A 9,626-nucleotide genomic window follows, 5' to 3' on the forward strand; every position below is an offset into this window, starting at 1 on the left:
TACTATTGAGTCTTGGCCGTGGCCCAAAGCACTCTGTCTTCCAGTATTACCACCGGATACATACATGCCACAAACACATAATTGGGTGAACCTTTTCAGATTGTGACTCAGCTTTCCTAGAGTCCCCAATTAGAGGTGTCCAGGGTTCTTAAGCACACTCTTTTTGCCTTGGATCACAACTTTATTTCTTTCTTTTTCTTCTTTTCTCTCTTCTCCCCTTTTTTCGTTCTTTTTCTCTCTTTTTTTGTATTCACTGCTTTTTCTTGCTTCAAGAATCATTTTTATGATTTTTCAGATCCTCAGTAACATGTCTCCTTTTTCATCATTCTTTCAAGAGCCAACATTCATGAACCACAAATTCAAAAGACATATGCACTGTTAAGCATACATTCAGAAAAACAAAAGTATTGCCACCACATCAAAATAATTAATCTGTTATAAAATTCAAATTCATGCAATTCTTCTCTTTTTCAATTAAAAACATTGTTTATTTAAGAGAGGTGATGGATTCATAGGACATTCATAACTTTAAGGCATAGACACTAAGACACTAATATTCATAAGACACAAACATGGATAAACATAAGCATGAAAATTCGAAAAACAAGAAAATAAAGAACAAGGAGATTAAAGAACGGGTCCACCTCAGTGATGGCGGCTTGTTCTTCCTCTTGAAGGTCTTATGGAGTGCTTGAGCTTCCTCAATGTCTCTTCCTTGTCTTTGTTGCTCCTCTCTCATGATTCTTTGATGCTCTCTAATTTCATGGAGGAGGATGGAATGTTCTTGGTGCTCCACCCTTAGTTGTCCCATGTTGGAACTCAATTCTCCTAGGGAGGTGTTGATTTGCTCCCAATAGTTTTGTGGAGGAAAGTGCATCCCTTGAGGCATCTCAGGGATTTCATGATGAGTGGGATCTCTTGTTTGCTCCATCCTTTTCTTAGTGATGGGCTTGTCCTCATCAATGAAAATGTCTCCTTCTATGTCAACTCCAACTAAATAACAGAGGTGACAAATGAGATGAGGAAAGGCTAACCTTGCCAAGGTAGAGGACTTGTCCGCCACCTTATAGAGTTCTTGGGCTATAACCTCATGAACTTCCACTTCCTCTCCAATCATGATACTATGAATCATGATGGCCCGGTCTATAGTAACTTCGGACTGGTTGCTAGTGGGAATGATTGAGCGTTGGATAAATTCCAACCATCCTCTAGCCATGGGCTTGAGGTCATGCCTTCTCAATTGAACCGGCTTCCCTCTTGAATCTCTCTTCCATTAAGCGCCCTCTTCACAAATGTTTATGAGGACTTGGTCCAACCTTTCATCAAAGTTGACCCTTTTTGAGTTTGAAAGGGACCTCGGGGATCACCTTCTTCAAGGCCACAACTTCATGGAAGTGGTCTTGATGCACCCTTGAGATGAATCTCTCCATCTCCCATGACTCGGAGGTGGAAGCTTTTGCCTTCCCTTTCCTCTTTCTAGAGGTTTCTCCGGCCTTGGATGCCATAAATGGTTATGAAAAAACAAAAAGCAATGCTTTTACCACACCAAACTTAAAAGTTTTGCTCGTCCTCGAGCAAAAGAAGAAAGAAGAGAGTAGAAGAAGAAGAAATAGAGGAGAGGGAGGTGGCTTATGGTTCGGCCAAAGGGGGAGAAGTAGTGTTTAGGTTGTGTGAAAATGAGGGTGTGAAGATGGGTTTATATAGAGGTGGAGAGAGGGGTGGGGTTCGGTCATGTAAGGGTGGGGTTGGGAGGGAAAGTGGTTTAAATTTGAATGGTGAGGTAGGTGGGGTTTTATGAAGGATGGATGTGAGTGGTGAAGAGAAAGATGGGATTTGATAGGTGAAGGGTTTTTGGGGAAGAGGTGTTGAGGTGATTGGTGAATGGGTGAAGAAGAGAGAGGGTGGTGGGGTAGGTGGGGATCCTGTGGGGTCCACAGATCCTGAGGTGTCAAGGAAAATTCAACCCTGCACCAAATGGCGAGCAAAATTGCTCTATGTGCCAATTCTGGCGTTAAACGCCGGGCTGGTGCCCATTTCTGGCGTTTAACGCCAGCTTCTTGCCCTTTTCCTGGCGTTTAACGCCAGTCTGGTGCCCCTTTCTGGCGTTAAACGCCCAGAATGGTGCCAGACTGGGCGTTAAACGCCCAATTGCTAGATTCACTGGCGTTTAAACGCCAGCAAATTCTCCTCCAGGGTGTGCTGTTTTTCTTTCTATTTTTCATTCTATTTTTGCTTTTTCAATTGATTTTGTGACTTCTCATGATCATCAACCTATAAAAAACATAAAATAGCAAAAGAAAATAGATAAAATATAACATTGGATTGCCTCCCAACAAGCGCTTCTTTAATGTCAGTAGCTTGACAGAGGGCTCTCATGGAGCCTCACAGATACTCAGAGCAATGTTGGAACCTCCCAACACCAAACTTAGAGTTTGAATGTGGGGGTTTAACACCAAACTTAGAAGTTGGTTGTGGCCTCCCAACACCAAACTTAGAGTTTGACTGTGGGGGCTCTATTTGACTCTGTTTTGAGAGAAGCTCTTCATGCTTCCTCTCCATGGTGATAGAGGGATATCCTTGAGCCTTAAACACAAAGGATTCTTCATTCACTTGAATGATCAATTCCACTCTGTCAACATCAATCACAGCCTTTGCTGTGGCTAGGAAGGGTCTGCCAAGGATGATGGATTCATCCATGCACTTCCCAGTCTCTAGGACTATGAAATCAGCAGGGATGTAATGGTTTTCAATCTTCACCAGAACATCCTCTACTAGCCCATAAGCTTGTTTTCTTGAATTGTCTGCCATCTCTAGTGAGATTCTTGCAGCTTGTACCTCAAAGATCCCTAGCTTCTCCATTACAGAGAGAGGCATGAGGTTTATACTTGACCCTAAGTCACACAGAGTCTTCTTGAAGATCATGGTGCCTATGGTACAAGGTATTGAAAACTTTCCAGGGTCTTGTCTCTTTTGAGGTAATTTCTGCCTAGATAAGTTATCCAGTTCTTTGGTGAGCAAAGGAGGTTCGTTCTCCCAAGTCTCATTACCAAATAACTTGTCATTTAGCTTCATGATTGCTCCAAGGTATTTAGCAACTTGCTCTTCAGTGACATACTCATCCTCTTCAGAGGAAGAATACTCATCAGAGCTCATGAATGGCAGAAGTAGGTTCAATGGAATCTCTATGGTCTCATTATGAGCCTCAGATTCCCATGGTTCCTCATTAGGGAACTCATTGGAGGCCAGTGGACGCCCATTGAGGTCTTCCTCAGTTGCGTTCACTGCCTCTTCCTCCTCTCCAAATTCGGCCATGTTGATGGCCTTGCACTCTCCTTTTGGATTTTCTTCTGTATTGCTTGGAAAAGTACTAGGAGGGAGTTCAGTAATTTTCTTGCTTAGCTGTCCCACTTGTGCCTCCAAGTTTCTAATGGAGGACCTTGTTTCAGTCATGAAACTTTGAGTGGTTTTGATTAGATCAGAGACCATGGTTGCTAAGTCAGAGTGGCTTTGCTTAGAATTCTCTGTCTGTTGCTGAGAAGATGATGGAAAAGGCTTGCCAATGCTAAACCTGTTTCTTCCACCATTATTGTTATTGAAACCTTGTTGAGGTCTCTGTTGATCCTTCCATGAGAAATTTGGGTGATTTCTCCATGAAGAATTATAGGTGTTTCCATAGGGTTCTCCCATGTAATTCACCTCTTCCATTGAAGGGTTCTTAGGATCATAAGCTTCTTCTTCAGATGAAGCGTCCTTAGTACTGCCTGGTGCATTTTGCATTCCAGACAGACTTTGAGAAATCAAATTGACTTGCTGAGTCAATATTTTGTTCTGAGCCAATATGGCATTCAGAGTATCAATCTCAAGAACTCCTTTCTTCTGATTTGTCCCATTGTTCACAGGATTCCTTTCAGAAGTGTACATGAATTGGTTATTTGCAACCATTTCAATTAGTTCTTGAGCCTCTGTAGGCGTCTTCTTCAGATGAAGAGATCCTCCAGCAGAGCTATCCAAAGACATTGGACAGTTCAGACAGACCATCATAGAAAATACCTATGATGCTCCATTCAGAAAGCATGTCAGAAGGACATTTTCTGATCAATTGTTTGTATCTTTCCCAAGCTTCATAGAGGGATTCTCCTTCCTTCTGTCTGAAGGTTTGGACTTCCACTCTAAGCTTACTCAATTTTTGAGGTGGAAAGAACTTTGCCAAGAAGGCATGACTAGCTTTCCCAAGAGTTCAGGCTGTCTTTAGGTTGTAAGTCCAACCATATTCTAGCTCTGTCTCTTACAGCAAAAGGGAATAGCATAAGTCTGTAGACCTCAGGGTCAACCCCATTAGTCTTGACAGTGTCACAGATTTGCAAGAACTCAGCTAAAAACTGATGAGGATCTTCCAATGGAAGTCCATGGAACTTGCAATTCTGTTGCATTAGAGAACTAATTTGAGGCTTAAGCTCAAAGTTGTTTGCTCCTATGGCAGGGATAGAGATGCTTCTCCCATAGAAGTCGGGAGTAGGTGCAGTAAAGTCACCCGCACCTTCCTTGCATTGTTGGCATTGTTGTTGTTTTCGGCTGCCATGGGTTCTTCTTCTTTGAAGATTTCTATTAGGTCCTCTACAGAGAGTTGTGCCTTAGCTTCTCTTAGTTTTCGCTTCAAGGTCCTTTCAGGTTCAGGGTCAGCCTCAACAAGAATGCTTTTGTCTTGCTCCTGCTCATATGAAAGAGAAGAGACAAGAAAATATGGAATCTCTATGTCACAGTATAGAGATTCCTTAGGTGTCAGAGGAACAGAAAAATAGAAAGAAGAGGTAGAAGAATTCGAACTTAGTGAGATAGAGTTCGAATTGTGCATTGAGGAGGAGTGGTACTCCATAAATAAAAGGATGTGAAAAGAGGGGAAGAGGTTTTTCGAAAATTAAGTAAAAGATTTTAAAAACATTTTGAAGAAGATATGATTGAAAACTTTTTTGAAAAAAAGATGTGATTAAAAAGATATGATTGAAAAGTTATAGTTTTAAAAAGATATGATTGAAAAGATATGATTTGAAAAAAAAATTTTAAAAAGATTTGATTTTAAAAATTAATGACTTGCCTAACAAGAAAAGATATGATTCAAACATTAAACCTCTCTCAACAGAAAAGGCAACATACTTGAAATGTTGAATCAAATCATTAATTGATAGCAAGTATTTTTGAAAAAGGAAAGAAATTGATTTTGAAAAAGATTTGATTGAAAAGATATGATTTGAAAAAGATTTGATTTTGAAAAACTTTGAAAACTTGAAAAAAATTTGCATTAAAAATAGAATCTTCCCTCTTGTGCCATCCTGGCGTTAAACGCCCAGAATGGTGCACATTCTGGCGTTTAACGCTCAAAATGCTACCTTTTTGGGTGTTAAACGCCCAGCCAGGTATCCTGGCTGGCGTTTAAACGCCAGTTTTTCCTTCTTCACTGGGCGTTTTGAACGCCCAGCTTTTTCTGTACAATTCCTCTGCTGCATGTACTGAATCTTCAGTTCCCTATATTATTGACTTGAAAACAGAACCAAGATCAAATAAACAATGCATGCAAGACACCAAACTTAAAATGAGACAATGGACTCAACAAGAAACATAAGATATTTTTTTGATTTTTATGATTTTGTAATTTTTTTTGGATTTTTCGAAAATTAAGTGGAAGAAGAAAATAAAGGTATCAAAATTCTTAATGAGAATTCCAGGAATCATGCAATGTTAGTCTAAAGCTTCAGTCTAAAGGAATTAGACATGGATAGCCAAGCTTCAGCAGGACATTGCATTCAAGAGCTAAATTGATGAGAATCAATCAACTTTGGTGATGATAAGATCATCACCTTGAAACACTAGAATTCATTCTTAAGAACTCTGAAAAATACCTAATCTAAGCAACAAGATGAACCGTCAGTTGTCCATACTCGAAACAATCCCCGGCAACGGCGCCAAAAACTTGGTGCACGAAATTGTGATCACTACTTTTCACAACTCCAATAATCCCTAGTAATGGCCCCAAAGACTTGGTGCTCAATACCATGGCATAAACACAACTTCGCACAACTAACCAGCAAGTGCACTGGGTCGTCCAAGTAATAAACCTTACGCGAGTAAGGGTCGATCCCACGGATATTGTTGGTATGAAGTAAGCTATGGTCACCTTGTAAATCTTAGTCAGGCAGACTCAAATGGTTATGGATGATATATGAATAAAAGATAAAGATAGAGATACTTATGCAATTCATTGGTAAGAACTTCAGATAAGTGAATGGAGATGCTTTGTCCCTTCTGTCTCTCTGCTTTCCTACTGTCTTCATCCAATCCTTCTTACTCCTTTCCATGGCAAGCTGTATGCAAGGGTTTCACCATTGTCAGTGGCTACCTCCCATCCTCTCAGTGGAAATGTTCAACGCACCCTGTCACGGCACGGCTATCCAGCTGTCGGTTCTCGATCATGTCGGAATAGAATCCAGTGATTCTTTTGCGTCTATCACTAACGCCCCACAATCGCGAGTTTGAAGCTCGTCACAGTCATTCAATCATTGAATCCTACTCAGAATACCACAGACAAGGTTTAGACCTTCCGGATTCTCTTGAATGCAGTCATCAATTCTAGCTTATACCACAAAGATTCCGGTTAAAGAATCCAAGAGATATCTACCCAATCTAAGGTAGAACGGAGGTGATTGACGGTCACACGTTCATAGGTGAGAATGATAATGAGTGTCACGGATCATCACATTCATCAAGTTGAAGAACAAGTGATATCTTGGAACAAGAACAAGCCGAATTGAATAGAAGGACAATAGTAATTGCATTAATACTCGAGGTACAGCAGAGCTCCACACCTTAATCTATGGTGTGTAGAAACTCCACCGTTGAAAATACATAAGAACAAAAGTGATCATTGGTTTCGGCCCCAGAGAGGGAACCAGAAGAACCAAGATGAAAATACAATAGTAAAAGGTCCTACTTATAGGGAACTAGTAGCTTAAGAATTACAAAGATGAGTAAAAGACATAAAAATCCACTTCCGGGCCCACTTGGTGTGTGCTTGGGCTGAGCATTGAAGCATTTTCGTGTAGAGACTCTTCTTGGAGTTAAACGCCAGCTTTTGTGCCAGTTTGGGCGTTTAACTCCCACTTTGGTGCCAGTTCCGGCGTTTAACGCTGGGAATTCTGAGGTTGACTTTGAACGCCGGTTTGGGCCATCAGATATTTGGCAAAGTATGAACTATCATATATTGCTGGAAAGCCCAGGATGTCTAATTTCCAACGCCGTTGAGAGCGCGCCAATTGGGCTTCTGTAGCTCCAGAAAATTCACTTCGAGTGAAGGGAGGTCAGAATCCAACAGCATCTGCAGTCCTTTTCAGTCTCTGAATCAGATTTTTGCTCAGGTCCCTCAATTTCAGCCAGAAAATACCTGAAATCACAGAAAAACACACAAACTCATAGTAAAGTCCAGAAAAGTGAATTTTAATTAAAAACTAATAAAAATATACTAAAAACTAACTAAATCATACTAAAAACATACTAAAAACAATGCCAAAAAGCGTACAAATTATCCGCTCATCAATAATATATTTTCAAACATATCTTTTTCAATCAAATCTTTTTCAAATCATATCTTTTTCAAATTTTAATTTCAAAATCTTTTTATAACTTCTTATCTTTTCAAAACTTACTATTTCTTATCTTTTTCAAAACTACCTAACTACTTTTCTCTCTCTCTAATTTTCGAAAATAACTAACAACTTTTTCAAAAATCTTTTTTTCTTTTTTTTTTAACTAATTATTTTAAAGTTGAATTTTCTTCTATTCCTTTTAATATTTTCGAATGCTAACCAATAATTAAAATAAAAACAAAAATATTTTTCTTTTCCTTTAATTAATTTTCGAATTTCTCTTCTCTCTCATCTCTTTCGATTTATCTATTTATTTACTAACACTTCTCTCCTTCTTAAAATTCGAACCCTCTCTCCTTCTCTTTGTTCGAATTCTCTTTATTTTCTCTCTACCTCATTCTTCTCTTCTTCTCTTCTTCTACTCACATAAAGAAATCTCTATACTGTGACTGATGAGCGGATAATTTCTACGCTTTTTGGCATTATTTTTAGGTAGTTTTTAGTATGATCTAGTTACTTTTAGGGATGTTTTCATTAGTTTTTATGATAAATTCACATTTATGGACTTTACTATGAGTTTTTGTGTTTTTCTGTGATTTCAGGTGTTTTCTGGCTAAAATTGAGGGACCTAAGCAAAACTCTGATAAGAAGGCTTACAAAGAACTGCTGATGCTGTTGGATTCTGACCTCCCTGCACTCGAAATGGATTTTCTGGAGCTACAGAACTTCAAATGGCGCGCTCTCAATGGCGTTGGAAAGTAGACATCCGGAGCTTTCCAAAAATATATAATAGTCCATACTTTATTCAAGATTAGATGACGTAAACTTACGCTCAATGCCAGTTCCATGCTGCATTCTGGAGTCAAATGCCAGAAACACGTCACGAACCAGAGTTGAATGCCAAAAACACGTTACAACTTGGCGTTCAACTCTAAGATAAGCCTCAGCTCGTGTAAAGATCAAGCTCAGCCCAAACATACACCAGGTGGGCCCCGAAAGTGGATTTATGCATCAATTACTTACTTCTGTAAACCCTAGTAGCTAGTTTAGTATAAATAGAACTTTTTACTAGTGTATTAGACGTCTTGGACTATCTAGTTCTTTTGACCATTCGGTCTTTCATGGGGGCTGGCCATTCGGTCATGCCTGGATCTTCATCACTTATGTATTTTCAACGGTGGAGTTTCTACACACCATAGATTAAGGGTGTGGAGCTCTGCAGTACCTCAAGTTTTAATGCAATTACTACTATTTTATATTTAATTCGATTTATTCCTTTTCTAAGATACCATTCGTACTTCAACTTGATGGATGTGATGATCCGTGACACTCATCATCATCCATCCTTATGAACGTGTGCCTGACAACCACTTCCGTTCTACAAGCGAAAGCTAGAGTGCGTATCTCTTGGAATCCTGATACACGACGCATGGTTGCCCCTCGCCTGACAACTGAGCCTTCCATTCCGTGAGATCAGAGTCTTCGTGGTATAAGCTAGAATTGATGGCGGCATTCATGAGAATCCGGAAAGTCTAAACCTTGTCTGTGGTATTCCGAGTAGGATTCTGGGATTGAATGACTGTGACGAGCTTCAAACTTGCGATTGCTAGGCGTGATGACAAACGCAAAAGAATCAAGGGATTCTATTCCAACATGATCAAGAACCGACATATGATTAGCCGTGCCGTGACAGAGCATTTGGAAAATTTTCACTGAGAAGTTGGGATGTAGCCATTAACAATGGTGATGCCCTACATACAGCTTGCCATGGAAAGGAGTAAGAAGGATTGGACGGAAGCAGTAGGAAAGCAGAGATTCAGAAGGAACACAGCATCTCCATACACTTATCTGAAATTCTCACCATTGAATTACATGAGTAACTCTATCTTTATTTTCTGTTTATTTATTATTAATATTCGAAAACTCCATAACCAATTATTATCCGCCTGACTGAGATTTACAAGATGACCATAGTTTGCTTCATACCAACAA

General features: G+C 39.7%; 1 non-coding gene across 1 annotated transcript; it reads left to right on the top strand.

Annotated features, from left to right (window-relative positions):
* The first annotated feature begins 4,069 nt into the window (after positions 1-4,069).
* On the top strand, positions 4,070-4,177 carry LOC130942299 (small nucleolar RNA R71). The gene has a single exon (XR_009070875.1). It is a non-coding gene; the product is annotated as a small nucleolar RNA R71 (small nucleolar RNA).
* The last annotated feature ends 5,449 nt before the right edge of the window (positions 4,178-9,626 follow it).

The sequence above is a fragment of the Arachis stenosperma genome, chromosome 7, assembly GCF_014773155.1.
Source record: "Arachis stenosperma cultivar V10309 chromosome 7, arast.V10309.gnm1.PFL2, whole genome shotgun sequence".
Classification (NCBI taxonomy): domain Eukaryota; kingdom Viridiplantae; phylum Streptophyta; class Magnoliopsida; order Fabales; family Fabaceae; genus Arachis; species Arachis stenosperma.